The sequence below is a fragment of the Pristis pectinata genome, chromosome 7, assembly GCF_009764475.1.
Source record: "Pristis pectinata isolate sPriPec2 chromosome 7, sPriPec2.1.pri, whole genome shotgun sequence".
Classification (NCBI taxonomy): domain Eukaryota; kingdom Metazoa; phylum Chordata; class Chondrichthyes; order Rhinopristiformes; family Pristidae; genus Pristis; species Pristis pectinata.
The window spans coordinates 98,442,807-98,469,022 of record NC_067411.1 but is presented as its reverse complement, the minus strand read 5'-3'; the positions used below and the strand labels follow the sequence as shown (position 1 = coordinate 98,469,022).

Genomic DNA, 26,216 nt, shown 5'->3' with positions numbered 1-26,216 from the left:
TGTTTCCAGCATTTTTTGTTTTTATTTCCCTTCAATATAGATTTTCAATGCATCAGGAACCAGTTTGCACACATAATATAGATGTCTACATTAAGGCCTTTAATATCATCAGAAGAATTGTCAAACATGCCTTCTTAATTATTTAATAGGGTGTCCAGACATGACTTTTCCTTCTCTAAACTAAATGTATTTCCTTAATTCAGCTTTAGTTCCTAAAGCCAATCCTTCCCTATCAAGGACAGTCCGTTAGAATAAAGTTATATCTCACCAAGCATTCTATTCATCCAAACATTTGTAATTTTTATTTCCTGAATATGTTTTCAATTGCACTGCTTTTCCTGAGAGATATACTGCTTAATTTCTGGCACATAACAGAAGAGTCTACAGCAGAGTTGATCTGTATCCTGTTGTGCTTAGTATTGATCAAAGTCTGTGTTTTGAAATCTTGATTAATCTTGCTTTCATTTTGCCAACATACAGCATATAAACAATATATACCGGTTCCTCTATCATTCTCAGTAACTTTCATACAATGAAATTTAATGTTATCATCTGATCTTATCTTCAATTTGGGCTCTAGCCTGCAAATTGCTATGCTAGGATTCTTACATTGGCATCCATAGGCGATAGCTGTTAAGAAAATAGATTGGCTGGCCATACTCTGTTTCCCCTAGTAATTGAAAATTTTAGAAAATCCTGCAGGTGTTGCAAATCTGAAATAAAATAGAAAATGCTGGAAACTCTTAGCCCTTCAGGCAACATCTGTGGAAGAGAAGGAGTTAATGTTTCAGGTCGAAAAGCTTTCATTAGAACTGAACTCTGCATCAGATGCTCCCTGACCTGCTGAGTGTGTCCAGCATTTTCTTTTTTTATTTCTCGTTTCTCTGGGTCTGGGTAGATGCAATAGTCTGTTCCAAAGTGCGTAGACTATATCCAGCATGAGCCATTTGGGAAAGATGAAGCTCCTTTGTATTTAACAGTGGCACCTCTATCGAAGTTGTTATCTGACACACTTTGTTAAAAGTAAGCTCAGACACACTGAGTGACTTTGATTAAATCATTTCATCAGTCAATTCACAAACCTCCATCTCTTAGAGTTCTGCTAAGAAACTCTCCAAAGCTGCACTATAATGAAAAATTTTTGAACGCCACAAAATAGTCACTGATTGACTCACCAAACTTCCAATTTCATCTTCCAACTTTGTAACCTTCAGTTATCTCTGAAGGTATAGGGTTGAGCTGCTACTGTCATTACCACATCTGCAAAAGAGGCATCCAATGCTATTTGAGATTTGGGCAAATTTATCAGGATGTTGTACATCTCCAATCCAATTTCGATTAAGAGGATGGCATTCTTCACTTGAGCTGTTGAGTATCTCAGGTTTTGCAGCACTATCATCTAATTCTAAGATACTATTGGCTCTATAACAAAGTCTTCCTACACTTAATGTACAAAGTGCACATACAAGCATGCAACATCCTTCACTGATGTCCATCTCACCTTCCCACAACCCAGACTGCTGCTACTTCAGGGCAATTCGTTGAATAGCTAATTAGTTCATCAAATGAGCTAATCAGGGCAATTAGTCGAATTTAGAGGGATGCAGGAAATTGGGACTAGCTGGGTGGGCACTGTGGTCAGCATGGACTGGTTGGGCCGAAGGGCCTGTATCCGTGCTGTATTGCTTTATGATTTTATCCTATCGTTCAACCCATTGAACCATCAGCATCATCTTTCAGAACATAATTTCCACATTTTGGAAGACGCCAGGAGCATTGTAAACTGCTTTCTGCCATGGACATGATTGCTCGGCACCTGTCCTGTGTGAAAATTGTACTGGTGTGCACTCCATGGAGCATTGGCTGTTGTAGGCACCACCCTGTCTTCATTGCCACCCCATAGAGCTCCCATGACACTCCTTAGAGAATGACACATATTGCTACCACATTTGCAGTATCGGGGATTTGGGACCTCCCCTATGACACTGAAACTGATGCAAGCCTTCTACTATATATATAATGAACAGGAACAGGAGTTGGCCACTCAAGCCTGTTCTGCCCTTCAGCAAGGTCATGGCTGACATGATCATGCTTCTCAGCTTCTTCTTCATGCCTGTACCCACGATCCATGGCTTCTTTTAGACCAAAAATCTGTCTATCCCAGTCCTGAATACATCCAGCAACTCAATCTCCACAGTTCTCTTGGGGCTGGAATTCCAAAGATTCATGACTGAGAGAAGTTCCTCCCCATCTTCATCTTAAATGGGCAACCATATATTATGAAATGGTGCCTCTGAAATTCCCTCTTTAAAGCATACGTATATCCTCTCAGCATTTATCCTGTCTAACTCCCTCATAATCTTGCATTTCAAAGCAAGCACCTCTATTTTTTTCCCAAACTCCAATGAGTATTGGTCTGATATGCTCAACTTTTCCTGATAAATCAACCTGTCCATTCCAGGAGTCAACCAAATGAACTTTGGACTGCTTCATATTATAACATAGAAGGAGCTCTTCTAGGCCAGTTTTCAGAATAATCCCATCAATCCCAATGCCCCACTTATTTCACCCTAAACTATCCCTTCACAGATGCCCATTAACACACAAGGATTCTCCTACCAGTCACCTAGACTGCTGCCGCAAAACAACAAATTTCACGTCATATGTCCGTGACGATAAATTTGATTCTGACTCTGAGACTGAGGATAATTTAGAGTAGCTGAGTAATTTAACGAACAGCTCACCTTTGGGGCATCAGACGAAATCCCAGAGCCCTTGGGGGAAACCCACCCAATCACAGAAAGAATCAGATTTGAGGTCAGATTGAAACTACAGCAGAATTACTGCACTGTGCCACCCACATAAATAAGAAGACCAAACTTGCATACAGTAATCCAGGAGACTCACCAAAGCCCCGTACACTTGTGCCAAGATTGCTCCACTTTTACGCTTCATCCCTTTGTAATAATGGCCAATATTTCAGTTGCTTTCCTAATTATTTGCTGTAGCTGCTTTGCTAACTTTGTTTACCACATACAAGGACATTCCGATCCCTCGGACTTGCGGCATTTTTGTTTGTCTCTTTCCGTTGAAACAGTATCCTGCTTTTCTACAAAAGTGGATAACGTCACATTTCCCAACATTATAATCCACCCACCAAACTTTTGCCCACTCACTTACTATCTATATACCTTTACAGACTCTTCCCAACCTCATCATAACTTGCTTTTCCATTTGTCTTTACATCATTGTCAAATTTAACTTTATCCCCTGTAGTTTTATCCATTCTCACCACCAATTAGTAATGCCTTCAATGTGGGTGCTAACACGTATAAGTGGACACAATAGATATTAAAGAACATAGAGGGAGACAAGGGATATATGGTTCGTGCAGGAAAGTGGTATTGCGGTAAACGATCAGCTATAATTCTATTTCATGATCCTGTGAAAGTTATAGTTTATGAACAATACTGAAAAGTTACTACCTAAACTTTCTCCATAATACTTCTACAAACTCCCATGTTAGATTAGCAGTTCCAGTTACTAATGCAAAGTAAGTATATCACATGGATCCCTTATCTAATAAGAGTTTGCTATGTCTACTGGAGACACAAGAGACTGCAGACGCTGGAATCTGGAGCAACAAACAATCTGCTGGAGGAACTCAGCGGGTTGAGCAGCATCTGTGGGAGAAAAGGAACGGTTGACGTTTCGGGTCAAAACCCTGCATCAGGACTCTGTATGTGTGGAGTCATATGTCCATATTGTTAGGAATCAGCAACAAAAGAAACACAACAAGTCATGTATAAGTGTTAAAACCTATTTTATTAATAACTACTTATGATAATAAGAAAAATAAAAGTGTTAGAATGTTAGAAGTAAAAATATTAGACCTTAAACATTAACCCCAAAAACTAAACTCGAAGTGTGTGTGTGGCAAATTCCCAAACTCCAAGTCCAGGAATAATTCTCAATGTTCAGTTCAGCAGCTGTAAGGTGAAACGTGAGCAAAGGCTTCTTCAACAACCACCGTTGACTGAAGACAAAACGTAGAGAGAAAATAGAGAGTAATTACGAAATCCAAATGTTCCACGATGGAACCCAAACGACACCTCAGTGTCTTCTCAGCAGTGACTACTCCACCGCTTTCTTCCGAAGTATCTGCCACCAGAAAAGGCACTCGAATCATGGCCATCCACACAAATATCTGTTTCCTTCTACAGGGTAACGACAAAGTGGACTCCACCGGATTATTCCAAAAATCCGTACGTGGATTGTAGTGACAGACGCAGTTACTGTTTTTCATCCATCGATAGAGACTAGCAGGCTGCTCTGTCTCTCTCTCTCTCTCTCTTTTCCTCTGACTGACTCCGACTGTCTGCTCCAAGAACATCATTACGTCCTTATCTTCTGTTGACGTCATCATGCCCCAAACACACACACACACACACACACACACACACACACACACACACACACACACACACACACACACACTTAAAAATTAAATGAAAACACTGTTGATTCAACCTGCTGCTTTCTACTAATTATCATAACTCCTTTATCATAACACAATGGCGCAGTTCGTTGAGTTGCTGGTTCTCAGCTTCGGGGAACCAGGTTCAATCCTAACCTCTGGTGCTGTCGATGCGAAGTTTGTACTTTCATCCTGTAACTGCGTGGGTTTTCTCTGGATGCTCTCCTTTTCTCCTACATCCCAAAGACATATGGTTGGTAGGTTAAATGACCACTGTATTTTTCCCCTAGTGTGTAGGTGAGTGGTAGAATCTGGAGGGAGCTACTGAGAGTGTGAGGAGAATATTAATCCTTCTGTTCGAATTCAATGTTAAGAGAATTAAATGCTGTACAGTATTTCCATAAATTTGTGATGAATTACCAGTAACGATAAGAAAAATGAAATAAAATCATATAGAAAGCACATGGGGGGTGGGGGCTAAATATGACAACTACTGCCCATCACTAATCCCTTCAAACTGACCACTTCAAGGGCATAGGGGTCACAATGCATCCTTATACCATGTCAATTGATTGCAGTGCAGGGACTATGCGAACTATATACTACCTGCTCATGTCAAATATTTTCACTGCCTCAGAAGAACTAACTGTACTATTGATTGAGTTGATGCATCACTGGGAAGCCAAAATCGTGAGTGACTGGGTTTAGTTAAAGATAGGCTACATCGCAAATTGCAAGCCTGTGCTTCTTAAGAGGGAGCAGCAGGTGGTATTAGCATGCCATCTGTAAAGGAATCTGAGCTGGGAAACAATGGAGAATGGAGTAACATGGGAGAGGGCAGATTCTGGTTTACAAGTGCTGCTCTGGAGGTCTTGGTAAGATAGATGTTTTACATAGTCAGGGAGTAGGAGAATTCAGAAGGCAATGGGAGCAGACACTTAGGTTGAATGCTAAAAGTAGAGCCCTGAGGTCCAGGATGCAGCACCACAAGAAGTTCAATGACCTCAGATGAATGCATTGCACCCACCCATCCATCACTGATAAAAATCATACCCAGCATTTATATCCTTCATCACTGGTTCATTGCTGCAGGTCTTACATCCACTTCTCACAGCTTAAATACACCCTGTGTCATTCACCTATGACACCTGAGTCAACCAAAGGGATGGCGTAACCCACACTGATACATTACTCTCTCTCATGTAGGATAAGCTATCACACAAGTGCAGGAGCTAAGGGCTGGATATAGATGCACCTGAATGCCCTTACACCCATGGTGGAAATGGTATTGGCCATTACTGGGATGGCTGACACCAGGGACATCGTCAGTGGCAGGGCTAAAGTCAATGAAGATGAAGGTGGTCTGTTACGTGATCTTCCTTTTCCCATCCAACCATTTCCTTGGTCCACACTCTCTCCAATGCTATAAACTGCAGATGGTATAAACTTGCACCTCTTCCTCCATATCCATCTATCCAACTCCCCAGTCCTTCCTGTTCCTGGATCTCAATGTTACTCTTGCACGGTTTTCATTGAAAGTAGCTGTGCTAATCAGGAAGACAGCGATCAATCATTTTCACACAGGAGCCAGCAGACACTGACACCAGCTGTAACGTAAAGTGGAGCATAGAGGGAGGAATCTGCACATGGTGGGACTCCAGGAATGAGATGTCTATAACCGAGGCAGAGGAGAGGATAGCACAGGTACCAGCTTACTGGGGTGTGAGCTTGAACATGTTGCGGAGGATCTGATAGGACCTTGATCAGGCAGGCTACAAAACGAGTCTGCATTTCACAACTCCGCATTTGTCTGTATTCTTACCCTCCAACTGCTCTCATTGACCAGATAACCTTGTTTACAGCTTCTCCCCTTGGTCACTCAGTTTTACCTTAGCAGAGACATCCCCCCCCCCCACCCTCCCTGAAGCTTAATAGGCTTCCTTTGGCTCCTTGCCAGTTCTAACAAGGGTCTTCAACTGGAAACATCCACGCTGTTTCTCTTCCCACAGATGCGGCCTACCTGCTGAGTATTTCCAGCATTTTCTGTTTTTATTATACAAAAGGATGCTGATGGAGGGACAACCAAATGCTAGAAACATCAGAAAGTCTGTCAGAAAACAGGAAGTTAACCAAGGAATCCAAGACTAAGTTGCCAAATGGTTTTGTGCAAAGTTATAGTCATTGTTTCAGCATCATACAAAAAGGAAACAAGTCCTTTTTCCTATTGAGTCTGAGCTGCCCATCAAACACCCATTTCCACTAACCCTGCGCTAATCCTATTTTATTCTCTAAAAATTCTCATCAATTTACCTAAATTCTACCTCTCACCTATGCACTAAGGGGAATTTACAGTGACTAATTAACTGTGGGAGAAATCTAGAGCACTTGGACAGCTTCTATTCCACAGTGATAAGACTATTGAACGGTTCCCTTATACGATGAGGTGGACTCCTGACCTCACAATCTTCCTTGTTATGACCTTGCCCCTTATTGTCTACCTGCACTGCACTTCCCTGTAGCTGTGAGACTTTACTCTGTATTCTGTTATTGTTTTTACCCTGTACTACCTCAATGCACTGTGTAATGAATTGATCTCTATGAACGGTATGCAAGACAAGTTTTTCACTGTACCTCCGTACAAGTGACAATAATAAACCAATACCAATACCCAGGGGAAACCCACATAGTCAAAGGGAGAATGTGCAAACACCACACAGGATTGAACGGCGTCACCAGAGCTGTGAAGCAGCAGTCCAGCAAACTGTGTCATGCAAGCTTGGGCAACATTCTTTCCGGCAAAGAAGTAAAGGCCAATTTGGTTTCCATACTGTGGGGGTCAAACATATTGGAGTGTCTGATGGCCGGGGCAGTAGCTTCAATTTCAGTACCAACAGCATTCACCCACTAACTGAGAGCTTCTGTGGAATCTCATGGATTACTGTGTTTACTGGTTCTTGTTCTTGAACAGGCTTCTGTAGGATTGATGAGATGCTGCCCCGGGTGAGAGGCAATGGTTTCATTGAGCATAAATCCACTCAGTGAGGAAGACTGGCCTCATCCTGCAACCCCTCTTCTCTGGGTGTTCCTGCTGTCCACATGACCATGGGACGATGCAGCTGGCTACAGCCGGATCTTCTGGGTCCAGAGCCTCTCACGGTCCTTCCCCAGCCAGGCTATGGCCAATCTGGTGATGTGGAATATGCATTGATTTGATTATAAGTCTGGTTTCATTTCTTTATTTTCTGGTGATGTTTATTTCTCCATTGTGACCAAGCTGGGACGTAATGCTGCAACAGTGGGAAATTAGGTCGACATTACCAATTTCCCACTTGTGTGAGCTCACGGAAACCAGCCTCCCCTCCACTCTGTCTACACTTCTCGCTGCCTCAGTGAAGCAGCCGGCATAATCAAAGACCCCACCCACCCCGGACATTCTCTCTTCTCCCCTCTCCCATTGGGCAGAAGATATAAAAGCCTGAAAACACGTACCACCAGGCTCAAGGACAATTTCTACACCACTGTTATAAGACTATTGAACAGTTTCCTAGTTCACAATCTACCTTGTTGTGAACTTGCACCTTATTGTCTACCTGCAATGCACTTCCCTGTAGCCGTGACACTTTACTCTGTACTCTGTTATTGTTTGTACCTGTACTACCTCAAAGCACTCTGTACTAACTCAATGTATCTGCACTGTGTAATGAATTGATCTGTATGAATGGTATGCAAGACAAATTTTTCACTGTACCTCGGTGCAAGTGACAATAGTGTGGTACACTTTGGAAGGACAAACTCCAAGGTGGAGTACAAAATTAATGGCAGGATTCTGGGCAGTGTGGAGGAGCAGAGGGATCTGGGGGTCCATATCCCCAGATCCCTGAAAGTTGCCTCACAGGTGGATAGGGTAGTTAAGAAAGCTTATGGGATGTTAGCTTTCATAAGTCGTAGGATTGAGTTTAAGAGCTGCGAGGTAATGATGCAGCTCTATAAAACTCTGGTTAGACCACACTTAGAGTACTGTGTCCAGTTCTGGTCGCCTCATTATAGGAAGGATGTGGAAGCGTTGGAAAGGGTGCAGAGGAGATTTACCAGGATGTTGCCTGGTTTAAAGAGTATGAATTATGAGGAGAGACTAAGGGAGCTGGGGCTTTACTCTTTGGAGAGAAGGAGGATGAGAGGAGACATGATAGAGGTGTACAAAATATTAAGAGGAATAGATAGAGTCGATAGCCAGCGCCTCTTTCCCAGGGCACCAATGCTCAATACAAGAGGGCATGGCTTTAAAGTAATGGGTGGGAAGTTCAAGGGAGATATCAAAGGAAGGTTTTTCACCCAGAGAGTGGTTGGGGCATGGAATGCGCTGCCTGGGGTGGTGGTGGAGGCAGGTACATTGGTCAAATTCAAGAGATTGCTAGATAAGCATATGGAGGAATTTAAAATAGAGGGATATGTGGGAGGAAGGGGTTAGATAGTCTTAGGCGAGGTTTAAAGGTCGGCACAGCATTGTGGGCCGAGGGGTCTGTATTGTGCTGTACTGTTCTATGATCCTATGATTCTATAAACCAATACCAATACCAATACCACGATAAGATGGACCCTTGGCCTCACAATCTACCTCGTCATAACCTTGCACCTTATTGTCTACCTGCACTGCACTTTCTCTATAGCTGTTACATTTTACTCTGCATTCTGTTATTGTTTTACCCCGTACTACCTCAATGCACCGTGTAATGAATTGATCTGTATGAACGGTACGCAAGACAAGTTTTTCACTGTACCTCGGTACATGTGACAATAATAAACCAATTCCAGTTCTTCACCAACAGCTTAGGTAGAAAGGGATGGTTAAAGTAGGTTCCTCGCTTCTACTTCTTCTGCCATCTGCACTCCAGTGCTTTGTTACTTTGGTGGTGTCAATGGCTGTCTCCTAATGATAGCTGTGTTGTGCAGCATGCACAGCTCCTAACAAGTGGTGATAACCCATTCTACTGAGTATTGCAGGGATTCTCCTGAGTAGCCTAGACAGCCAAAGCATTGTTTCAGCATGATAATTATCTGCTCGATCACAATCTCTTCAAGCAGCACCACTACGTAGATGTTCTGCTTTGGAGTCACCCGTCATGTTTTGTCACTGTCCAGCCAGTCTTTAGTTTGCTGAGTTGGCTCAAATGCAGATGGCGCATAAAATGGATGCTAACAATCCCAATTTCCCACCAACGCAATAAAAATCTCCAACAGATAAATTCGCTGTGTGTTGAAATAATAGTATTCCTCACACTTCAGGTACAAAGAGCGCAATTTATAATTGCCTGGATTTCTTTAAGCCATAACCTATTGGCAGGAAAATACCTGGCCATAAGCAAAGTATTTTTGTGGCTTTCAGTTGGTGCTGAACATCAATATGACATTAAAAGTCTAATCAAAAGTAAGGAAAAGCATTATTGTCCATGAACTACCAAATTATATGCTGAAACACCAGGTAAAATGAAAATAGAATTATAGCTCATACAATCTTTTGATTACCTCTACAATACCAACCTGCTATCCTCTTCACCCACAGGACAGAGGTGTCACTGGCAAGAGCTATATTTATTGACCATTATTAATTACCCTTGAGAAGCTCGTAGCCCATTGCCTTATTGAACCAGTGGAATTCAGGTGATAAAAATACTGCAGGATTTTGATCCACTGGCAGAGAAGGAAAGTATGTGCCCAGGAAGCGAGCTTACAGGGTCCTCCAACGTTCATGCTCCTTTCATCCTTCTGGATGGTAGAGTTATGGGTTTTGAGCGTTCAGATGAAGACCGGAAAACAAAACAGCCATGGGCTACTTTCTGTTTTATCATGTTGCATGTTAAATGGTTTTTCAGAATTTAATTTTGCGGCTCAGACAAAAATGCTGTATTAATGTCTTTCCTGAGTGTTGATTAGCTTTATTACTGTAAAATTGACGTTCATTTGGTGTTACAATACCATTGGAAAATCAAGAAAACGTTTAGTTTCTGTTCAGGTAATTTCCAGCCAGTTGGTTAAGGCTTAAAGGAAAACGAACAAATAAAACTTCCCTTTGTCCATCCACTCTTCCCCTTTGGAATTTAGCAGCTTAAAATCGTGAGGCCCAGGAATTCTTGCAACGATAGCTCAAGGCTAGGATAATTGAATTCTAAAGATCAGAACCAGCTACTTTTCTGTTTGCTCTTACTCCAAAAAGAGGAAACAAGAACTATCATCAAGAATGGCACCAGGTATCGCCACTACTGTCTAACTTGACCAACTGTTGGAGGAAATCGCTCCCAGCTTGTGTCTGTAATTAGTGGTGAAAGAGCTATCACAGGAAATGATCATGCTTGACCTCATCCTTGCCAATTTGCCCTACATCAGTATTGTTTGAAGTGAAATGACCACTTGACCCTTCTTTAAATGAAATACTATCTTCATTCAAAGGACACCCAACATCATATTATATGGCCCTACCACACTTCTAAGTGGGATAGCTTCAAAACAGACCAAGCAGCTCAAAGTGGGTCATTTGTGATCTTCTGCATAAGAAATCTATTCCACCACAATATGTCACTGGTAGCTTCAATGTCACCATTACCAACATTAACACTTTATTCAATACTAACGGTAATGTACAGGATTGGTCTCTTTATTTAAGGAAGGATCCAAATGGATTGGAAGCAGTTCTGAGAAGATTTACTAGACTAAAACCTGGAATAGGTGAGTTGTCTTATGAGGAAAAGTTAGATTAGCTAGACACGGTATGTCTAGGGGCAGGCACTGTAGTGTAGTGGTTAGCGTAACGCTTTACAGCGCCAGCGAACCAGGTTCAAATCTGGCCGCTGTCTGTGAGGGGTTTGTACATTCTCCCCGTGTCTGCGTGGGTTTCCTCCAGGTGCTCCAGTTTCCTCCCACATTCCAAAGGCATACAGGTTAGGAAGTTGTGGGCATGCTATGTTGGTGCCGGAAGCGTGGCTACACTTGCAGGCTGTCCCCAGAACACTCTACGCAAAAGATGCATTTCATTGTGTGTTTCGATATACATGTGACTAATAAAGATCTTATCTTATGTCCTTTGGAGTTTATAAGAATGAGAGGTAACTTGATTGAAATATAGAAGATACTGAGGGGTCTTCACAAGATGGATAAAGGGCAACCCTTTATTTTTAAATAGTGACTCCTAGGCAGGCACGGTAGTGTAGCGGTTAGTATAATGCTTTACAGCGCCAGCGACCCGGGTTCAATTCTGGCCACTGTCTATAAGGAATTTGCATGTTCTCCCCGTGTCTGCATAGGTTTCTTCCGGGTGCTCCGGTTTCCTCCCACATTCCAAAGACGTACAGGTTAGGAAGCTGCGGGCATGCTATTTTAGCGCCGGAAGCGTGGCAACACTTGTGGGCTGCCCCCAGAAGACTCTTCGCAAAAGATGCATTTCACTGTGTGTTTCAATGTACATGTGACTGATCTTATCTTAGTTGTAAATTCTCCGAGAAATGTTTCCTTTTCTTGGAGAATCTGGAACTAGGAGTCACTATTTAAAAATAAAGGGTTACCCATTAAGTCAGAGGTGAGACAATTTTGTTTTATCTCAGAGGTTCATGAGGTTTTGGAATTCTCTTCCTCAAAAGCTGGTGGAAGCAGAGTCTTTCAATATTTTTAAGGACAAGTTAGATAAATTCTTGATAAGCAAGTGGGTGAAAGGTAATTGGGAATCGGTGGGAATGTAGTTATAGCTGGATCAGCAATGACGTTATTGAATGAGGGAAGAGACTCGAGGAGCTGAATGACCATCCCCTACTTCTAATTCATATCTATGTTCATATGTTCATTTGTATCACATGGCCTTAGGCACTTGGCAATGTCACATCCTGCTTTGAGACGTGTACTTTGATCACTAGACTGAACAAACTTTATGAGAAACATTTTAATTGAGGATGCCATTTCATTGTAGCATTAAAGAATGGGACCAAAGATCCACGGGACTGACTTTCCAGTATATACAGTGGGATGTGTTAGCAACCCAGGCATGTACCTATACCTATGACTTTGCAGGGTACAAGAGGTCAAAGAGATATCACCTTATTTCTCTTTTGCTGGCCATGTCATCAGCAGTACTCTAGAGTGGGTCAGGCAAGTACACCATTGTTGCTCTCCTAAAGCCTGGAAAATTTCCAAAGGACACTACAGTTATTTCTCTCTTCTCAGCCAACAGCAGCTTGTGGAATGTGCATTGCTCCACACCGACCAAGGAGGACAGGAGAAGGATGTGTGTATATAGCCTCACTCACCAGCTGCTTTGAGGGAGGATTTAAGATAGGGACTGCTCTCAGCCTTTGGCCTATGATACTATCCGGAAACCAGGTCTCCTCTCCTATGTTTATCACTCCCTACAAACACACCCCTTCTTGGTGGTGATAGCCAGGGACCAATGCTTTAAGGTGCACCTTAATGATCTGACCAGCAGTAACAGAACTCTAAACATGGGCATCCTTGCATTAGGGTTAGGGTTAGTACACATCATGACATTCCGGTGACGGAGATTAGGAAATGTGTGGGCACGTGAAATTGCTCTAGCTATCAAGTAATACAAGCTGGCTGAGATCTAACCAAGTATCTTAATGTGGAATTTGAACGATGAAAGGGTTACAACTATATATTTCATGACCTTGTGGGGAACTGATAGGCCGGTAAAGAGGAACTACTTCCATTAGTTGTGAGTCTAGATCTGGGGCAAGGTGAAAAAACTTAGACTCAATACTTCTAGGAGCAAAACAAAAAAAACACTTCTATATGCAAAAGCTGGTAAAGGCCTGAAACTCTTTTCTACAAATGGTCAATTGTTATTTCAAATCAGAGACTGATAGGTTTACATTAATCAAAATAAATATTAAAGTATATGGTACAAAGGCAGGTATACAGAGTTGGACCATAAGTAATTAATGATCTTACTGAATGGTAGAACAGGGTCTAATGGCAATATGTCCTAATGCTTTCATTACACACTCTCTTTTGTTGTTGTATTCAGATGTCTTAATTTCTATTCATTATGCTTTTACAAGTACACATCTACTCACTCACAATTACCCAACAGTTATCCCTCAGTCAATATTACTGAATTACAGCTCATCCAAATAGAGAGCAACTGATCTTTCGAACACTATAGAAGTGGCTACACTTCAAAAGTACTTCATTGACTGTAAAATGCCTTAGGGCATCTTAGGGTCATGAAAGTAACTGTTATTTGCATGTCTTTTTTGTTATGTTTGTACATGGACATCCATGTACTGTCATGGATTTGCTCACCTACTGAAGCACCTGAGGTCACAAGTGTATGTCCGTTCACACTCACACATTCCAACGTACACACGCACACTCCCTCCCTCGCATATTCGCCTACAGATAAAAATAGGCTGCTCTCTTACATAGTCACTCAGCCAAACCCATTCACTGACTCAATTTGATATAAATATTCGAATGAAAATGTCACTAACCTTAAATAGAACTGCTTTAAGTCCTTTGGGTTATGTTCCAATTTTACTGCTATTATGATCCTAAAATTGTAACTTCATTTCACATTGTCTCCAGGTGTAACTTGGTTCTAGAATCGGCTGCATTTTAGCCTCAGATTTTCTGAAATTAAGTAATAATAAAATGTCAATCCTTTATTATGCAGAGTTACCATATTATTTAATGCAACTTGCAGTGTAAATCGTCTTACAGTTGAACAAAAATTTGGTACATAATTGATAGTGTGAATTAATTCTTAGCAGAGTAAAGAGAAATTTAGTGGAAATAAATTACAGTGGCATGAAATATAAAAATGAGGCAACTTACTGTTGTGTGCCTGTATAAAATGAATATTGATGGAATGTTGACAGCCTGTTTTGAAATCAGTGGAAACAAAGGGAAGGATATAAAAATGCGTCACACAGTCAAAATCCACCTCATTGTGTCCTAACTGGGTGGTATATTTTGCTTGTGTAGCTATTCTATGTACTGGTAAAATACCTTGAGCAGATAGATACTTGTCTGTGTTATCTTCCTTTTACTTCACATTATTTCACATGTTCCATTGAAACATCAGTTTACAGAATTCTTTGTTTTGAAATCATACCCAACCATAATGGAACACATTGAGTGAAGATGATTTAAACATTTTAAAATATCTCAGGGCATAAGAAGTACTGAGACACAGAATATGTTTATTCAGAATGCCTGATCTCATGGGTCAAGCATTATGAATTTTTACATTTTAAAATCATACTTATCTGTCAAAATGTTTTGACATCACAGCTACTACATTGAAGGGTACTGATGTACATGACAAATAGCAGGGGAAATTGCAAGTGGTCTTCACAACATCATCGTTGAAGTTTCCTCCCTTTTATTTGTAAGAACAATGCTAAAGATGTTAATTAAAGTCATCTCCTATGGGTTTCAGTACAGAATAATCATCCCAGCATACTTTGATGCAGCAGGAAAATTGTTATCTTTTGCTAGTATACACTCCAGGTGTTTAAACCTGACTCAGTCAGACTGACAAAGCTATCATAACTTGCAATATAAATGATATTGTAAAGAAAATTTAAGTTTTTGAAATTTCTTAATGAATTAAAGCTATAATTAGTAAATATGAAAATAGCAGTCTGATAAAAAGATAGAAACATTGGTGATTAGGAATTTTAACAGCCAATGTTACATTTGGAACTAGGGAGGGAAATGTTAATGCTACTGTTTCTTCTTGACTCCATAATCTTGATAGAATCTTGAGGAGGGTACAAAAGGACACCCTTAGCCATCAAGACCCACAACCAGGAAACAAGCACTTATATGCAATCCAACATAAATGAAAGAGTAAAATGCCATGAGAAAAGTCAAGGATGAGAAAAAGGTCATGCCTCTGTTATCCTAACCCCCACCCCCATTATAGAAGCTGGTCTCATTTTTAAAGCCCCTAAAGTCTACTCTGTCTGATAACTTGTACCAATTTTTTTATCACTTTTTGATTAAACAAATTCTTCCTTCTATATGATTTAAAAATATATCCCATTAATTTAAATTTATATCCTATGATACTCTCTTTTTAACATAATTAGAAGTAATCTCTTGGGTTACTTTATCCAAGCCATGAAATACTGTTCCACCTCAATAAAATCTTCTCTTAAACACTCAGAGGTCAATAGTACTTTCCATCCCGTGCTTTATTCTCACTTACTCTTGGGATGTGGTCATCGCTGGCTAGATCAGCATTTGTTTCCTATTCACTAGTGGTGAAGGAGCAGCCTTTGCGCTTGGTGACAGGTTAGGAGTTCCAGGATTTTGACTAGTCACAATAAAGAAAAAGGGAATTTGTAAATCAAAATCGTGTGAAGGGAAACGTGAAGGTGGTGGGGTATTCCCATGCACTTGTTGCCTAGATCCTTCCAAGTGAAAGTTGTTATGGGCTTGGGACATGTTGTTGAAGAGGCCTCAATAAGTTGCTGCGGTACATCTTGACAATTTCAGACCCGAATGGTAGATTTTTACTAATTACTGGCTTACTTCATAACAAAAAAATTGTTATGGTTAATGTTTATGCACCTAATGTGGATCATCCTGAGTTTTTTAGACATTTATTTGCATCTTTTCCTAATTTAAACGAATATATGTTGATTATGGGTGGAGAATTTAACTGCCGTCTAAACCTTTTGATAGATAGATCTGTGTGGAATCTTGCACTTCCTAAAAAATCTGCAGTTTTTAGCAACTCCTTTTTAGTTGATTCTGGAATTTTAGAAGTTTGGAGATTTCTACACCCAAATGACAAAGAGTTTTCATTCTTTTCTCATGTCTATCACAATTACTCTAGGATTGATTACATCTTGTAAATAGTATATAATGCAACTGCAGTATGTCAGTTGTGGTGAAAGTAAAAATGAATGATTAATGAGGTAGCAATCAAGTGGCTTGCTTTGTCCTGGAAGGTGTTGATGTTTGTTGGAGCCTCATTCATCTGGATCTACAGAATACTCCAGCACAATTCCGATGTGCTTCAGTTGTAGATGATATATTTCTTTTTAGAGCCAGGAGTTGAGCAGGAACCAGTAGAGAGAATACCCAGCCTCCAAGCTGCTCTTGTAGCCAATAAATTCGCCTTGCTGTTCCAGTTGAGTATATGGTTACTAATATGGTGGGGATTCCTCAATGGAAATTCCACTTTAATTCCAAGAGAGTATCTCCATTGTTGGAGGTGTTTACTATATGGCAATTGTTCATACAGTTAGGGTTGTAAAGGCCTGCTGCCAGACCCTTGGAGTCAGAATGTAAAATCCTTTCCCCTCTGATAGCGGGTTCCCTGTTGGACTCCCATTTGCAGGATACACAAAGCCAAGTTAAGAGTTAAGAAAGTTAAGAGGCCACAGCAGTAAAACAGAAGTTACAAATGAAGTTGACAGAGCAGAAATGACGCAGTTCTGACCAGACATTTACACTTGAAATCCAATTGTGTATAGTAGATCAGCACCTTATGGCTGGAATACAAGGGAGAGAGGTGTATTTTTACTTGGTGAGAGGCTGAATGCTTAACAGAATCACAGGAGGCATCTCCAAAATGATGTTTATCTTCCAGGCCCCACAAAGAATTCCTTTCTGTTTTATTCATTGATGGGATGCCACAGGACGTCAGTTTCCGGCCACTGTCTCTGTAAGGAGTTTGTACATTCTCCACGTGTCTGCGTGGGTTTCTTCCGGGTACTCCAGTTTCCTCCCACATTCCAAAGACGTACGGGTTAGGAAGTTGTGGGCATGCTACGTTGGCGCCGGAAGCGTGGCGACAATTGCAGGCTGCCTGCAGAACACTATGCAAAAGGTGCATTTCACTGTGTGTTTCAATGTACATGTGACTAATAAAAATATCTCATCTTAAAATATCTCATCTCAAAGCCAGCACTCACTGCTCTGGAGTTCTCTAATTCTCTAATTGCTCTGGAGAAGTAGAAGTGAACTCTGCTCCTGAATCACTGCAGTGTACATGAGGACTGTACTATTCCCATTGTACTAGTTCTAGGACTTTGGTCCTGAAATGATCACAGAATAATTGTTTGGTCCCTAGTTGGGATATTGTGTGATTTCATAGGGAACTCCAAGAAGTGGGGGGGGGGGGGGGGGGGGGGGAGGGTAATCCTTTACACCTTATTCAGAACATTTAAAATAAAAATAGAATGTAATTGACCAACCCATCAAACCTAATTTACATCTCAATAAGATCACGCCTGATCTGATTTTTGGCCTCAAGGTACTACTCCTGCCTGATGTACATAACACTTTCTTTCTCTGTAATCCAAAAATCTGCCTATCTCGGCAATGAATATATAGAATGACTCAGCACTCTGGAGTAGGAATTCCAAAGATATAGCCCATTTCTAGACTCCTCCACCATAGGAAACATCTTCACAACATTGGCTTTGTAAAGCCTCCTCAGAATCTCATGTTTTAATGAGATTCATTTATGCCGGTCTATGGACCATGTGCTGGGAATAACCTAAAATCCATTTCTGACAAGAATGGACCTGATGGGCAGATTGGCCTCCTCCTGAACCATAAATTTCTATGGTTCTCAGCTTCTTCTAAGCTCTAGGGAGTTAAGGACCATTCTTCCTCTGGAATTAATTTTCCTTATAAGTCAATTCCTTTATCCAAAGAATCAGATGATGGATTTTCGCTGTGCCACCTCGAGGGCAAGCATATTTTTCCTTAAGTAAGGAGAAGACAAACTGTACGCAGTACTCCAAGTGTGACCTCACTGAAGCCCTGTACGTATGTGGCAAGATGTCATTACTCTTGTCTCTATACCCCTTGTAATAAAAGTCAATGCTCCATCCCTCTTCCTAATTACTTGTTAAAACAGCATGCTAACATTCTGTATTTGTTTTATGAGGAAACTAAATCTCTCACACCATTCGCACAGTACTCTTCTGTTCTCACCAAAATGACAACTTCACAATTTCCCACACTGCGCACAATCTGCTACTTTCTTTTTGCTGTTTTTTGCCGACAGAACTCACATTAAAGAGGATGAAACATAATTAATGCTCTTTGAATAGAAATTGATGTCACAACCTGTCCCCTCTGCACACCTCTTATGAATGCCAGTCACTTGCAAACTAATATCTTCTGCAATGCATCATATGGCACTCATAGTATGGAAACAACAATCATGAACAATTCAAATTTCATACTTTGTCTTTGCACTGGTGTTTGCTGTAACAGTCTAGAGAAGTTACCACCACCTCTGGAGGTAGCTAGAATAATAAGCAATTTTGTCAATCTTTTTAGAAACTATACTGTACGTCATTGCTGGAGTAAGAATAAAGAACCAGGATCACCATTACATTGCAGTATTACAACTGACTTACTTGGACATTATGCACTGAAATATTTTAATTTATAGAATCTTAGTGAGGTTTACAATCCAAACTTCAGTTCATGGCTACAATTCACTTAGAATCAATACCTTCACTTGTTCCATTGTACAGCATATCATTCTCTTGTAAGTCAGACCTTACATTCCCCATGTGAATGCTTTTCATGCCCATTTCAATAGGATGAGAGCAGACCTGGCCCAGGTAATTTGCAATCAAAGCTGGGTGGGCGAAACCATAATTGAACAGTGAGAGGCCTTTAAAGTGGAGATGTTTCAGCAATAATGCAGGTACATTCCCTCAGTGGAGAAGGGAAGGGAAATTAAAACTAGAGCTACCTGGACAACTAAAAAGATAAGATTAAAATTGAGCCTGAAAAAGACCACTTGACAGATAGCAGGTTGATTACGCATGGCTGATTGTAGAAAGTTCAGGGAGGAAGTGGAAATGAATTTAAAAGGGGTAGAGGAAGAGTAGAAGAAATTACAGAAAGAAAACATAAAATAGAATCCAGAAATATTCCTTAAGTGCACGAACAAGAGAAAAGAGACCAAAAAAGGGAATTTATTCATGGAGGCACAGGCATAGCTGAAGTAATTGATGAATACTTTACAAGCATTGAAGGCTGGTAAATGGGAGTAGTACAGATACGTTCTTAAGATAAGGTAAGACATCTTTATTAGTCACATGTACATCGAAACACACAGTGACATGCATCTTTCGCATAGAGTGTTCTGGGGCAGCCCACAAGTGTCGCCACGCTTCCGGCGCCAACGTAGCATGCCCACAACTTCCTAACCCGTACGTCTTTGGAATGTGGGAGGAAACCGGAGCACCCGGAGGAAACCCACGCAGACATGGGGAGAACGTACAAACTCCTTACAGACAGTGGCCGGAATTGAACCCGGGTTGCTGGCGCTGTAATAGCGTTACGCTAACCGTTTCTTGACGGTCGGGGTGGACATGGTGGGTCTGCTTCTGTGCTGGGTGACTCTATGATTACTTTATGTTAATTATCACCAAGGGAGAAGTTGCCACTGGACATTCAGCAAAGGAAGATGGTTCTGGATGGGCCACGATAGATAAAAATAAGAGACTAGAAAGATTAGTTGCACCTACAATGGATAAATCAGATGGAAGCTTCCTAGGTTGCTGAAGGAAATAAGGGAGGAAATTACAGAGGCCCTGGACATAATCTTCCAAATAGCTGTAGATTCAGTGGTGGTGTCTGAGGGCTGGAAAACTGAAATCTTACTCCCCTGCTAAACTCTGTCTGCTAGTTCTCAGTAGGTGGAGGTGGGGAATGAGCGAATGTTCTAGAAACAATAACCAGAGACAGAATCAGCAATCAAAAGGGGACAAATCCTAGCCACTGTCTTACAGAAAGGACGTGAAGGCCCGAGAGAGATTTCCTCTCACCCTTCAAAAGAAGAATCCCAGCTTCTCCAGTCTAGCAAAGGGGAAAAACTGAATTCCCTCATTCCGAGGACCATTCTTCTAAATCTGCACTCTCTCCGGGGCCTTCACATACTTCTACAGAGCAGTGACCAGCATTTGTCTTAATATATCGATGTGTCCAAACTGGTGCTTTATACAGGTTAAACCTAGTTTTTATGCTGCTATCTATAAAGCACTGGATCCCTCCTTTTTAAATCACTTTCTCAACCTGTTACGTCACCTTCGAAAATTTTCACACACTTATACTCAGAATTCCCCGTCCCTACATTCCTTTAGAATTATACTCTTTGTATTATATTGTCTTTTCTTGTACCTCATTGTATTAAACTTCTACGACCCTGTGCTTAGCCACCTCACTGGCTTGTCTATTTCCCCTTAAAATCTATCACTCTGCAAGGTAGGTGTTTAATGTTTTTATGAAAATGTAACCAATTACAGGATTTTATTCTCATATATTTTCACAGGAAAATATTCTTCAAAAAACTGTATTTCCATTCAATAAAAAGAGTTTATCTTATTTAATCACTGTAAACCAATGTCAATATTTATTAACGGAGAGAGTCGTGTGAAGCAAACTCCAAAAACGTTGGTATAAATCTCACAATACCATGTGATATAAGTAGAATTTGACCGACTTAGTCACTCTATGACTCTAAGATCAAAGCAAAAATGGGATAGAGAGCAGAACCAACTGTAGGCCATACTGTCTTCTAATTTAGACATTGTAAGCAAACACTTTGCAGCTTTAATTAGAGTATGTATTGAGTCAATATACAAAAAAATGTATTGCTGAAAATAAAGATCTAATTTTGATCCTCTCAATTCATTTTGCAGAAGAAGAAAAGAAATGTCAAGAATGTCTGAAGCCTTGAAATTCCACTTCATGAAGATTAGCATCCAGATGCTTATTGTACCTCATATGCAATTCCTTTGTCAGCTGTTTTAACAGGCATTAACCCAATGGGAATAAATACAAATACGAATGGGAAAAACACAGAAAACACACACAAAATTAGTCCAGTGGGACATAATTCTGCAGACCCTTTCAATTCTGGAGACATAACTGTTTGAAATTATAGTAATATCCATGGGCCAGTACCCTTCTATTTTATTGGCATTCATTTGCATATGAAATACACTGATTGTGACATAGCCGCTGATATAACGCTAATAGTATTGCAGTCTCTTCCGTCAAAAGAAGTCAGAAATGCCACCATAATTTTATTTAAATGCTTTTATTAAAATGAACATCATTAGTATGTAATGCCCATTGAATATCTAATTGAAGAACAGAGGGATAAGGGAAATCAAAAATATTCAAACATGTGTATAACCCACTTGCTTCAAGCTTGAAATCTCTATCTTTTTTAAGTCACTTTATGAAGTAATTTCCCATATACACAGACTGCAGCTCAGTGGGTGCATTCCTTTTGCTCTGTTAGAAAGTTGTGGATTCAAGATCTACCCTAGAGACCTGAGAACATTCCCCCAGCCTCCCATTTCAGTGCTGTACTGAGGCAGGACTTTCAGATGAGATGTTAAAGCAAGGCCTTGTTTGACCTTGTGCGAAAGATCCATGCTGCTATGTTGTAGAACTGCCAGGGAGTGGATAAAATATTTATTTCTCCGCCAAGATTATTAAAAACACATTATCAGATCACAACCACAATGCTGTTCATAGAAACTTGCTGTGTGCAGATTGGCCACAGAGTATACTACATTAAAACTGCAACCAATCTTCAAAGCTACTTCACTGCGGTCCTTTGTTATGTCCTGAGGTATTACATAAATTCAAAACATAACCAAAACACTGTCCTGGTGCTGGGGCAGGTTAGAGAAAAGGTGGCAGTAAGGAAGATTTTTATCTTACTGACCGCATTGAAACTGCAGTTAAAATTCTCCGTTACATGTGTAATGACGTAGTGCCCTTTACATTTTCAAACTGCAGTCCAAATATGTCATGGGACCTCAATCACCACTTTAACTGTTAAGCAGCTCAGAAGAAGAGATGGAGAGGCCATGAAATATCCATTTTTAATTTTCCTTATTGGAGCCAAGCAATGATTCTCTAACTTCAGAAGCAAAGCTCAGGCATCTCCTGTTACTACTGTGACAGGGATCATTAAATTTCAAAACAATGTTAATAGAGCAAGCAAATAGCAAAATTGGCAAACATATTTTAATGCAGACAGTAACTTGGCCTATAATGGAGAGCACAGAGTCTTTTATAATTGCTAAAAAAAATAAGAGTAGTAGAAGACCCAAAAGAGCTGTGGAAGATGTAGTCCTGACCACTCAATCTTTCCCTGGCAAACCTGACATCCCTGGAATCAGTCTAACAAATCTCTATGACAAATGCATCCTTTCCAGGAGACCAAAACTGCACACAATACTCTAGGTGTGGTCCCAACAAGGCCTGATACGATTGAAGTAAGACTTCCTTAGTCCTGTAATCAAACTCTTCCATTATAAAGAATAACACAACATTTGCCCTCCTGATCACCTGCTGCACTGTTTCCCAGGGTAAGGGAGTCTAAAACTAGAGGGCACAGGTTTAAGGTGAGAGGGGGAAGATTTAAAGGGGATCTGAGGGGCAGGTTTTTCTCACAGAGGGTGGTGGGTATGTGGAACGAGCTGCCAGAGGAAGCGGTAGAGGCGGGTACAATTACAATGTATAATAAGCATTTGGACAAGTACATGGATAGGAAAGGTTTAGAGGGATATGGGCAAATATAACCAAATGGAATTAGCTCAGACTGGCACTCAAGTAGATGTGGATGAGTTGAGCCAAAGGGCCTTTTTGTGAGCTATATAGCTCTATGGACATACTTGCTTGTTGGTATTCAGTGACTTGCATGCAATCACGCCCAGGTCCCTTAAAACATCAAAACTGCACAATTTTTCATCATTTAAAAAAATATTCTGCTTTACTGTTATGTTCACCAAAGTGGATGACATCAGTTTTCCACATTATATTCCTTCAGCCACATTCCTGCCCACACACTCACTTTATCCTATCCCTCTAAAGCCTTCTCTGTACTTACAAGTTTTGTATAATCAACAAATTTGTACATAAGATTCTTCTCAGCCAAACTGTTGATCTAGATTGTGAATATCTGGAACCCAAGTCCCGATCCCTGCCGTATCCCACTAGACACAGCCTGCCAGTCTGAGAAGGGTCCATTTATTCCCACTCTTTGCTTTCTGTCAAATAACCAGATCTCAATCCACATCAATATATAACTCTGACTCCATGTGCTCAAATCCTGTTGACCAAATTCCTGAATGGGACTTAACAAAAACTATCAGAAAATCCGAATATGCCACATCCACAGGTTTTCCCTTATTTATCCTACTGCTCCTATCCTCAAAGAGCTCCAGTAGATTTGTCAATTGTGATTTGCCATTCAGAAATCCATGTTGACTCCACTGAACCTTATCATTCTTCTGTTATGGCATCTTTCATAATAGACTCGGGCATTTTCCCAACCAGTAACGTAGTTCCCCTTTTCTCTATCCTTCCTTTATTAAATATTGGGGTCACACACGTTATCATCCAATACACACTCAGAATCTATAGAGCCCCAGAAGAAGAATTGAGGGATTAATGAACAAACAGGATTGAAATGTCATGGCAAGTGCAGAAGATAATCAAAGAGCTGCAAATGAAATGCTGGCTTTTCAATATTAAGTGGGTAGAATGTATACATATCTGGAGCAGTGCAAGCAATTCTGAGGACCATGCATGCTGGGCACATAAATATATTTATTGGAGGGAGTGACAGATCACTGAACTGCAAGAGTTAAAATACGAGACGAGATGCCACAAACTAAAATGTAGCCCATGACATTTAAAATAGTAAGGGATGACTTGATTGAAGTTTTCAAGATACCAAGAGGAAGTGATAGAATGGATAGAGATAAACAAATTTGCCCAGATGAGTACCGGAGTTCATGGTCCAATAATCAGAGCCAACCCTTCAGAAGTGAAGTGAGGGAACATTTCTACATTGAAAAGCTGTTCTATTTTGAAACTCTTTTCTCCAAATAGCAATTGATACAAGATGATTTTAAAAATCTAAATCTGAGTTTTATAACTTTTTGATAGCCAAATATATTTAGGGACACAGGACAAAGGTGTGTAGAGGGAGGGAGCCTACAGATCAGCCATGATTTCATTGAATGGTGGGACTGACTTGGGGAGCTAAATGGCTGACTCCCCTTCCTACGTATCTTACTTGGGCACAAAGGCAGGTTAGAAAAGCTCCTCAAACAGGGAATTAAGATATCAGAGCTGTTGAAGCTTACAGAATGTGTGGGGAGGTCTGGTCAGGTCAGGTGATCAATGGACCTCGGGTGTTGGGTGGTTAGGGGAGAGAGGAGAGAGCCATGAATCTTGGAGAGGTTGGTGGTTGGATGTCAAAACCATGGGGGTTGGGATGGGGGTTATTGGATCTTGTGGGGGAGTTGTAGATTAATTAATCAAAGGGGGTTAAGGTCAGTCTTCCAGCACTGGGCCAAGAACTGCTCAGGCTGCACAGAAGGAGGTCTCACTTATTGGAAAGTTGCAAGAATGGCACGTGGTTGGCACAAGCCACACCAATGCAAATTGAAATGTCATGGTAAGTGCAGAAGATAATCAAAGAGCCACAAATGAAATGCTGGCTTTTCAATATTAAGTGGGTAGAATGTATACATATCTGGAGCAGTGTGAGCAATTTCAGCCTGATCCTCTAAGCAGATGCATGCAGGCTATTTGGCACTAAGTAATGACGCCAATGAGTAGGGAATGCACAATCAATAGTGGAGCTGTGATTTTGAGGAACGCAAACTGTGTGGACCTCGGAATATTTATAAGAATGGTTCCAGAGATGATGGTCTGCAGTTGCAAGGAAAGATTAGAGTGGCTGGACTTGTTTCCTTTAGTGAAGGCCAATGGGTGAGTTGAGAGAAGTACATAAAATGATGAAGGGTCTGGAGTGGTAAGAGAGTGGGAGGCTGTTCCTGCTATTGAGGGGTCAAGGACTAGATGTCATAGGTATAAAATAAAGGAGATTAAGAGTGACATGGTGAAAATCCTAAATCCGAGGTCCACATAGTTTGTGTTCCTCAAAATCACAGCTCCATTACTGGTCGTGCATTCCCTACTGACTGGCGTCATTACTTTGTGCCAAATAGCCTGCATGCATCTGCTTAGAGGATCAGGCTAAAATTTCTCCAAGTGCACCGTGGGGCACAGAGTTGTTGATCACCATTTGAAGAGCTCCAGCCAGGACAGGTGATCATGCTGCTTCTGGTATCATCGTGCAACTGATGCATAGTTTCAGCACATTGATACACCACACATTATGATCACAGCCAAAGCAATCAAATGAATAAAATTAGATTTTTTCTGTTTATATTGCAGATCCTTTATGTCAGTGTTGATTAAATTTACTGTATAAATCAGATTATTTGACCAAAGAGGTCCAAACTAGTGTCAATGCCAAGTGTCTAAAAATACTTTATCATCTAACCACATTGGCATATTCCTCCCTTCTGTATTTAACAAGCTGTGCCTTAAATGTAGCTTAACTAGTTCCCTCAATTGTACCGCATTGTTCCATACTCCAATCTCTCACTTGTTAAAGTTGTTTCTCATGAAACTTTATTGGATTTATTACTGACTGCCTTGTATTATGACTCCTAGTTCTGGCAAGCAGAAATACCTTCTACAACAAAAACAGAAGGTGCTGGAAAAATGCAACATATCAAGCAACATCTGTGGAAAGAGAAACAGTTAACGTTTCAGGTCTGTGACCCTTCATTAGAACTGGGAAAGATATGCAAATAGGTTTTCAGTAGAAGGGAAGGTAAGGGAGGGATGTGTAGAACAAAGAGAG

At 40.7% G+C, this 26,216-nt stretch overlaps 1 long non-coding RNA gene across 1 annotated transcript in view; it reads right to left on the bottom strand.

Moving 5' to 3' along the window:
* The window catches only part of LOC127572714 (uncharacterized), a 69,629-nt gene that overhangs the window by 12,162 nt on the left and 31,251 nt on the right, over positions 1–26,216 (bottom strand). The window contains exon 4 of the long non-coding RNA XR_007956660.1: positions 13,969–14,107. This is a non-coding gene — a long non-coding RNA (uncharacterized LOC127572714). The remainder of the gene's footprint in view (positions 1–13,968; positions 14,108–26,216) is intronic.